At 44.8% G+C, this 10,000-nt stretch overlaps 1 protein-coding gene across 1 annotated transcript in view; it reads left to right on the forward strand.

Annotated features, from left to right (window-relative positions):
• The first annotated feature begins 8,047 nt into the window (after positions 1–8,047).
• The window catches only part of LOC135108960 (uncharacterized), a 59,683-nt gene continuing 57,730 nt past the window's right edge, over positions 8,048–10,000 (forward strand). The window contains exon 1 of the mRNA XM_064019861.1: positions 8,048–8,110. The gene's annotated coding sequence lies outside the window, so the exon portion shown is untranslated. The remainder of the gene's footprint in view (positions 8,111–10,000) is intronic.

Raw genomic sequence — 10,000 nt, forward strand, 5'->3', positions numbered from 1 at the left:
CCCTCATTCTTTTTTTTTTTTTTTTTTTTTTTTTTTTACCGTAGTGACTTTCCCCGCAGAGTTCTAATCTATATTCACACAATGTGGCGTCCCGTGATAACTCGCGTACTGAAGCGAGTTTGTGCGGCAGCGAGTCAACTGAACACGGTGGCGCCACGGATCCCACAAGCATAGGCTCGTATTTTGAAACGCTTTGCTCTCTCACCAAGACTATTTTCAAAGGTCACAGAGATGATTAACCGGGTTCTCAAGAGTATTTTTCTTGTTAATAATGTATAAATCGGTCACTAGAATCATAGGAACATCCTTAAGAATCCATGTAACTTCAACAAGAGCCTTTGAAAGTAGTGGAGGTGCGGCGCATGCGTGTTTCAGAATATGGTCCTATATACAGGCAGTGACAGGACCACGCCAGGAGAGAGGACGTGCTAGTCCCTTTTTCACCTGTTACCAGGCTTTACCCGTGGAGAGAAAAATCCTGACTTTAGTTTGTTTGGATCTCTCTCTCTCTCTCTCTCTCTCTCTCTCTCTCTCTCTCTCTCTCTCTCTCGTACACAGTGGAAGTCAGTGTGGTTTTCACGGTATTTCCATGATTCTAGTGACGGACTAATAGGGATTCTGTATCACTGGAGGGAAAAATTGTAGGGTTCGAGCACATAATACACAAAGTAGGATTTTTTCATATAATTATATATGAATTGCAGGTCTGGCCAAGGGCAACAAAAAAGGGCAAAGGAAATGCCCACTGGAGATGCTGGTCCCTAAAAGAACAAAGTCAAAAAGCATTATCCAAAATTATGAGAAGTGCCTTGAATCCTTCTTGAAAGAGTTCAGGTCATAGGCAGGAAGTTCAACAGCTTATCAGCGAAAGGAATGAAATATAGAGACTACTGCTTAACTCTTGCATTAGGGAGGTGGACAGAATAGTGGGGTCGTACTGTGTGCTGGTGCCGAGCCAGTACTGAGTGAACCGTCCTCTCCCCGTGGTGTCTGTTGCCTCGTTATTGGCGCTCCCTTAGTGGCGAGGGGCTGACTTAAGACAACTATTCAATTGATTACACTATAAGATACGCTCATGAGAACCTGACTAATCACCTCCTTGGCCTCCTGTAGTCTTTATGAGAGGTCCGTAACAGTGGTTTGCAAGTAAGCACAGAGAAGAGAAGGGAGGTTGATTTTGCCTTCACTAATCTACACTGTAGCGCAAAACTAAGTGCCTGAAAGGATGTAAATGGTTATGGTATAATTTCATCTATCACTGAGAGGACTACGGCACGTACTGTTATTCAAACCACTTCCTGAAGAACGTTGTCACTTAGGACGCTATTCACTGACGTGCCGGCGTCTTATCACGATCACGTTTAACAAGATGTATTGCAAGTTACTGGGATTTCTGTGAGGGATTTTATGATTCCAATGTTAATTCAACAGATTCTGCATCATCAGTGAAATAAAACATTCATGAGAACTTGACTATTTACGAGTACCTCTGTGGCCTTTAAAAATAGTTCGGATGAAAGACTGAAGCGTTTCAAAATCTTAGTGTTGCTCCCATAAGGAGCCGCGACAAGATGATCAGCCTTCTCTTCTCCAGTGCGCTCGGTCTTCCGCGTCTTCCTCACTCACACCTATTACAGGAACGTCTTCTTTCACTGTATTAGAAATCTTCTCTCAGGTCTCCCTCTCTTTCTCCTGCCGGGTGGATCCATCTCCAGCATCCTCCTCCCACACACTCCTCATTTCTCCTCTCGACACACCCAGATCACCTTAGTCTCGCCTTCTTAAGCTTCCTTGGTCTCGCCTCTCTAGCTGTGTCCCCAAATCGACCTAAAAGTGTTGTGCCTCTGATGTATTGGCACCAAAATGTTCCAGAATTCGAGTTTTAATCACAAACTCGTATGGGTGATCGTTCCTTTCACGATAAGGCTGTCAGGCTAAGCAGTGCTACAATCTGCTTACTGTGATAACTTGCTCCCTATCATTTATGTAATTAAGGCAACTTACCAACACGTTACATTTGTATAAACATTCAGTTACTTGTATGCAGAATCGTTTTGAATTGAACACGAAGCCGTAGTGCGGCATGGAAACTTCTCTAAAGCGTACACACCGATGTGATTGAATGACTGATCAGTTTCAAGCACCGCAGCAACGGGGTCATAAGGCGCCGTCACACTCCAGAGCGCGCAGCTTCCCACGCGGCGGCGGTGGCGAGGGCGGCGGGAACGGGGGAGGCACATCAGTGGCTTGGCGTGACTCATGGATCCAATAGAGGCGACGCGCGGCATTACTGGTCCATGTAGAGCAGAACACACGATAAGCACCAGCCTTGTGACGCACGTACGGTACTCCCAGTCACTCCCAGTCACTGTGTCCTGCAGTGCGAGACGTGCAGTGCGTGTCGTGTCCTCGCTCTTGACTGGCAGCTCCGTAGGAACCGTGGCGGCGGGAGTGTTGGTGGCCAGGTGGGGAGGAGAGGCGGCACGCTCGGCAGCCTTACTGGGTGGTCGGTCACGAAGCGCTAACACTTTCCTCAGGTTCCGGCCACCACTCCGTCTCCTTCCTGCGCTCTGGTTCGCAAGTCACGCGTTGAACTGAGTTATCGTGATATACTGCAAGACTCCCCCAACAAGTACAGGGCAAAGGGAAAGCTCGTGGGTGATTATCGTCTGTATGTGTTAACCAGAACTGCGCAGCATATCCCATGCAGTCGTGAACTCGTAAATGTTGTGTGTGTCTTGGCTTTATGTTGCTTCTGACGATTTATGATCAGTACTTATTTTGGGAGAAGTGGGAGTTGTAGACGTATAACTGGTAGGTATGTATGTAGAGGGCAGGTGTGCGCAAGATAACCTCCGCCATTACGGGACAGAATGCTCGTGTGTGTGTGTGTGTGTGTGTGTGTGTGTGTGTGTGTGTGTGTGTGTGTGTGTATCAAGTGAATGCTGACGTGTGAGTGTATGCTGGATTGCTGTTGCGTTTGTTGATGTACTGACGGTGACTACGGGACGAAGGGAAGACTCGCCTGTGTACTCTGAAACATCTGCGCGGCACCTTCACTATTTTCAAAAGACTAGTTGAAGTATCATAGGATTTTAAGGGTGTTTGAAAAGTTCTAGAGACAGATCAACAAGACTTATGTATTATTAACAGGAGAAACACTCTTGAGAACATGTCTAATGATCTCTGTGGCCTTTGAAAATTGCCATGTTGAAAGAGCAGAGTGTTTCAGAATACAGGCTTATGTGTACTGTAGCTGGCGACGGTGCGAAGTGACGAGTGGCAAGCTAAGTTACACATCAGGACAGGATGAAATCCGTCTCTAATTCTTGGGAGTTAATGGAGGATTCCATTTTTAACGTGGTGTTTGAGAGTTATTAATCAATGTCACGAAGTCTGGCTCTGTAGTTTAGCCATCTGGGGACACATAAACAACTGAATGCTGTCACTGGGCGTTGGTCTCACTCACTGACTGAGTTGGATACTCAAGACACAGTGTATTATTTTGAAAGATGTCTACTGGTTTCTATGTTTATAACCTGTGTCTTACAAATAAGGAAGTGTCTTAGAAGGAAATATGAAGTTAATTCGCTACATGTTTTATAACAAGACGGAAATATTTGTAAGATATGAAATGGTTTGTATATGTATAATCAGGTATGTTACAGATATATAAATTTATTTATTTATCTATATTTATAGGAATACAAAGTTGATTTCTCGCTCGTTTTATAGCAACAGATTGGACAGTCAGCGGGTGAAAGCATCGCCAGTGACAGTGTGACAGTTCTGCGCGTCCTGTGGCAAGGTGGTAAGGAGTCCGTGACACTGGGAATACGAGCAGCAGATCTTCCGCTGCCGCCTCGGAAGGAGTCTTCCTGTGGACGGACCCAGACGGCGTGAAAAGTGAGCCGCGGCACCGAGAGGCGCCACATACGAGTACACCAGTCTGGACGCTGGGGCTGCTGCTGGATTACTGTCGCGATTACTAGCATTACATTTCAGTGCGTGTCATTACCATCACTACCACACTCGCTGCCGCCAATTACTGTCACCTTCACTGGGTCACTAAATTATCTTACTTGTTCAGAAAGAAAAAAAAAAAAAAAGAAAAAAAAAAAAAGATCTGTGCAAAAGCAACTGTTTATATGTGATTTGGCAGTCATGCGGCATAAATATGACAAGCTGCAAGTGTACTGCGTGGAGAAACAAAACAAAAGACATCGCATTATCATAAATGAAGACACTTCTCGTGCGTGATTTTGGATTTTCTTTGTTACAATTCTTTTAGTACAATTCTCTTTTGCGACTGGCAGAAGACTGGGAGAAGACGAAGAAGAAGAAGAAGGAGAAGGAGAAGAAGAAGAAGAAGAAGAAGAAGAAGAAGAAAAGTCAAGTCAAGCTCATGTCATTTCCAAGAACTTTAAAAGCGTAGTGGACTTTCAAGTTTTTTTTTTTTTTTTTTTTTTTTTTTATGTAGGAAGGATACTGGCCAAGGGCAACAAAAATCTAATAAAAAAAATGCCCACTGAAATGCCAGTCCCTAAAAGGGTCAAAGCAGTGGTCAAAAATTGGTGGATAAGTGTCTTGAAACCTCCCTCTTGAAGGAATTCAAGTCATAGGAAGGTGGAAATACAGAAGCAGGCAAGGAGTTCCAGAGTTTACCAGAGAAAGGGATGAATGATTGAGAATACTGGTTAACTCTTGCGTTAGAGAGGTGGACAGAATAGGAGTGAGAGAAAGAAGAAAGTCTTGTGCAGCGAGGCCGCGGAAGGAGTGGAGGCATGCAGTTAGCAAGATCAGAAGAGCAGTTAGCATGAAAATAGCGGTAGAAGACAGCAAGAGATGCAACATTGCGGCGGTGAGAGAGAGGCTGAAGACAGTCAGTTAGAGGAGAGGAGTTGATGAGACGAAAAGCTTTTGATTCCACCCTGTCTAGAACAGCAGTATGAGTGGAACCCCCCCAGACATGTGAAGCATACTCCATACATGGACGGATAAGGCCCTTGTACAGAGTTAGCAGCTGGGGGGGTGAGAAAAACTGGCGGAGACGTCTCAGAACACCTAACTTCATAGAAGCCGTTTTAGCTAGAGATGAGATGTGAAGTTTCCAGTTCAGATTATAAGTAAAGGACAGACCGAGGATGTTCAGTGTAGAAGAGGGGGACAGTTGAGTGTCATTGAAGAAGAGGGGATAGTTGTCTGGAAGATTGTGTCGAGTTGATAGATGGAGGAATTGAGTTTTTGAGGCATTGAACAATACCAAGTTTGCTCTGCCCCAATCAGAAATTTTAGAAAGATCAGAAGTCAGGCGTTCTGTGGCTTCCCTGCGTGATATGTTTACCTCCTGAAGGGTTGGACGTCTATGAAAAGACGTGGAAAAGTGCAGGGTGGTATCATCAGCATAGGAGTGGATAGGACAAGAAGTTTGGTTTAGAAGATCATTAATGAATAATAAGAAGAGAGTGGGTGACAGAACAGAACCCTGAGGAACACCACAGTTAATAGATTTAGGAGAAGAACAATGACCGTCTACCACAGCAGCAATAGAACGGTCAGAAAGGAAACTTGAGATGAAGTTACAGAGAGAAGGATAGAAACCGTAGGAGGGTAGTTTGGAAATCAAAGCTTTGTGCCAGACTCTATCAAAGGCTTTTGATATGTCCAAGGCAACAGCAAAAGTTTCACCAAAGTCTCTAAAAGAGGATGACCAAGACTCAGTAAGGAAAGCCAGAAGATCACCAGTAGAGCGTCCTTGACGGAACCCATACTGGCGATCAGATAGAAGGTTGTGAAGTGATAGATGTTTAAGAATCTTCCTGTTGAGGATAGATTCAAAAACTTTAGATAAGCAGGAAATTAAAGCAATAGGACGGTAGTTTGAGGGATTAGAGCGGTCACCCTTTTTAGGAACAGGTTGAATGTAGGCAAACTTCCAGCAAGAAGGAAAGGTAGATGTTGACAGACAGAGCTGAAAGAGTTTGACTAGGCAAGGTGCAAGCACGGAGGCACAGTTTCGGAGAACAATAGGAGGGACCCCATCAGGTCCATAAGCCTTCTGAGGGTTTAGGCCAGCGAGGGCATGGAAAACATCATTACGAAGAATTTTAATACGAGGCATGAAGTAGTCAGAGGGTGGAGGAGAGGGAGGAACAAGCCCAGAATCATCCAAGGTAGAGTTTTTAGCAAAGGTTTGAGCAAAGAGTTCAGCTTTAGAAATAGATGTGATAGCAGTGGTGCCATCTGGTTGAAGTAGAGGAGGGAAAGAAGAAGAAGCAAAGTTATTGGAGATATTTTTGGCTAGATGCCAGAAATCACGAGGGGAGTTAGATCTTGAAAGGTTTTGACATTTTCTGTTAATGAAGGAGTTTTTGGCTAGTTGGAGAACAGACTTGGCATGGTTCCGGGCAGAAATATAAAGTGCATGAGATTCTGGTGAAGGAAGGCTTAAGTACCTTTTGTGGGCCACCTCTCTATCATGTATAGCACGAGAACAAGCTGTGTTAAACCAAGGTTTAGAAGGTTTAGGACGAGAAAAAGAGTGAGGAATGTACGCCTCCATGCCAGACACTATCACCTCTGTTATGCGCTCAGCACACAAAGACGGGTCTCTGACACGGAAGCAGTAGTCATTCCAAGGAAAATCAGCAAAATACCGCCTCAGGTCCCCCCAACTAGCAGAGGCAAAACGCCAGAGGCACCTTCGCTTAGGGGGATCCTGAGGAGGGATTGGAGTGATAGGACAAGATAAAGATATGAGATTGTGATCGGAGGAGCCCAACGGAGAAGAAAGGGTGACAGCATAAGCAGAAGGATTAGAGGTCAGGAAAAGGTCAAGAATGTTGGGCGTATCTCCAAGACGGTCAGGAATACGAGTAGGGTGTTGCACCAATTGCTCTAGGTCATGGAGGATAGCAAAGTTGTAGGCTAGTTCACCAGGATGGTCAGTGAAGGGAGAGGAAAGCCAAAGCTGGTGGTGAACATTGAAGTCTCAATTCAAGTTTACAGGACCTGAAATTACATTTTTTGCATCACCATTTGCACCAACCTGTCGGCCACTCAACATCCAAGTGGCATACACACCCCTACATACTAGATCGCTTCACAAGAAAACACCTGGGAAACATAACAGAAAGATAAGAACACAAGAAAATAAGGCAAACTGCAGGAAACCATTAGATGCACTCGTGGCAGTCCCTATATAAAACTTACCTTCCGATTTCCACCTATCATCCTCATCCATAAATTTGTCTAACCTACTAATTAAAGCCCATTAATGACTCGGCACTAACAACCTGATTACTGAGTCTAATCCAGTCATCTACCACTGAGAACCAATTCCTTCCTATCTCTTCCTCAGGAACTTGGCCACAGCAAGCTCGGATAACAGGGAATGAAGTCTTGGTGAGAATAACTCCAAGATACAAAATTAAGGTCAGCCGGAAAATATGGAGTGTGGAATGACTGGTTGACTGACTGACTGATTGACTAGCTGGCTGGCTGACTGACTGGTTGGCTGACTGACTGACTGACTGACTGACTGACTGGTTGACTGACTGACTGACTGACTGACTGACTGATTGGTTGACTGGTTGACTGACTGACTGACTGACCGGTTGACTGACTAACTGATTGATTGACTGACTGCTTGACAGACTGACTGGTTGACTGAATGACTGACTGACTAGCTGACTGATTGACTGATTGCTCGACTGACTGACTGACTGACTGGCTGACTGCCTGACTGACTGACTGACTGACTGACTGGCTGGCTGACCGACTGATTGACTGGAATTTGGCACCGCAACAACTCAGCATGGAAGGAATAATAAAAAGAAGCGGGGAAAAAAAAAAAGATATACGATGCTCCTGCAGCAGCAGCAGCAGTAGCAGAAGCAACAACAACAAGAACAACAAGAACAACAACAACAACAACAACAACAGCAACAACAAGAGAGAGAGAGAGAGAGAGAGAGAGAGAGAGAGAGAGAGAGAGAGAGAGAGAGAGAGAGAGAGAGAGAGGACGGGAAGGAGGGTGATTTTCAGGAGCCGTGACAGTCTTCCGTGAGTCGTGGTGCAGGTGACACGGATTCTACTGGTGAACCCTCAGGTGTGTTGGTTTTCTCTCTCTCTCTCTCTCTCTCTCTCTCTGTGTGTGTGTGTGTGTGTGTGTGTGTGTGTGTGTGTGTGTGTGTGTGTGTGTGTGTGTGTGTGTGTGTGTGTGTGTGTGTGTGTGTGTGTGTCTGTCTGTCTGTCTCGCCTCTCTCATGCTTAGAAAGACCCATAAGAACACAGGAACACAAGAACATAAGAGAATAAGGAGACTGACAGAGAGAGAGAGAGAGAGAGAGAGAGAGAGAGAGAGAGAGAGAGAGACTTGTTATTTGTGGTCTGCTCTCCTCTCCACACTATATGTAACATCTGTACCTGCACCGCGTTTCTGGCAAGTTTGCTCCTCTCACGCACTACAACACACACAAGAACAGGTGACTCGGTTTACAAGATCTTTTTACATTAAGTTTAACACGACTTAAATATATGATAATTTTAACTGAATTCACACGAAGTTTTCACCTTAGCACGATCCACCCAGCTGCTCATTCGCGCCGAAGATAAGTAAATATTAAAGCATTTCTTTTCCAGTTTTTCCGTTATGATTTAACATTTTTTTTTAGCTTTTATATTTAAAGTCGAGATTGATAAACAAGAACAAACTGTACCGATTAGTATTGTTTACCTACCATATACGTAAATAGATTTAAGGACAAAATAGTGCAATACAACGGGTCAAATCATCTAATACCCCTTTATTCACTATTATTTATTTTTGACACGATTTCTGTTTACACGATGCCTGCAAGTCCCTGTTCATGTTAATCGAGAGTCACGTGTTTTCTGACGTTCGTGACTCACTTGACGCTTGAGAGCCAGCTGATCACTTCACGAGAGGAGTACCAGGACGCCGTGACCTCTGGAACTGAACTGGGCAGCCCGATAGGAACCCCGTTTGATATTCGTGTGTTTTTATTTATTTATTTATTTTGTGTGTGGAGCAACAAATGTGTGGACGTTTATGTATCCACTCTCTTGGTTTTCGTTATACGTCTTGATCAGCTTCGCTTACTGGAACACATTAGATGAAGAAGGAACAAGAAAAGAAGAAGAAAACAAATGAGAAGGAAACCAGAAAAGAAAAACGTAATAAAAAGAACAGTCACGACAAATGAACCATCCGACCAATCAACCAACCGACCATCCAACCAACCAACCAACCAGTCAACCAACCAGTCAACCAACCAACCAGTCAACCAACCAGTCAACCAACCAACCAACCAGTCAACCAGCCAACCAATCAACCAACCAATCAACCAACCAGTCAACCAGCCAACCAACCAACCAACCAGTCAACCAGCCAACCAATCAACCAACCAACCAACCAACCAACCAGTCAACCAACCAGTCAACCAACCAACCAGCCAACCAACCAGTCAACCAACCAACCAGTCAACCAACCAGTCAACCAACCAACCAGTCAACCAACCAGTCAACCAACCAACCAACCAGTCAACCAGCCAACCAATCAACCAACCAATCAACCAACCAGTCAACCAGCCAACCAACCAACCAACCAGTCAACCAGCCAACCAATCAACCAACCAACCAACCAACCAACCAGTCAACCAACCAGTCAACCAACCAACCAACCAACCAACCAACCAGTCAACCAGTCAACCAGTCAACCAACCAACCAGTCAACCAACCAACCAACCAACCAACCAACCAGTCAACCAACCAACCAACCAACCAACCAACCAGTCAACCAGTCAACCAGTCAACCAGCCAACCAATCAACCAACCAACCAGTCAACCAGACAACCAATCAACCAACCAATCAACCAACCAACCAACCAACAAATCAACCAACCAACCAACCAACCAACCAGTCAACCAACCAACCAATCAACCAACCAACCAACCAGTCAACCAACCAACCAATCAA

This window comes from Scylla paramamosain, chromosome 18 (assembly GCF_035594125.1).
Source record: "Scylla paramamosain isolate STU-SP2022 chromosome 18, ASM3559412v1, whole genome shotgun sequence".
Taxonomy (NCBI): Eukaryota; Metazoa; Arthropoda; class Malacostraca; order Decapoda; family Portunidae; genus Scylla; species Scylla paramamosain.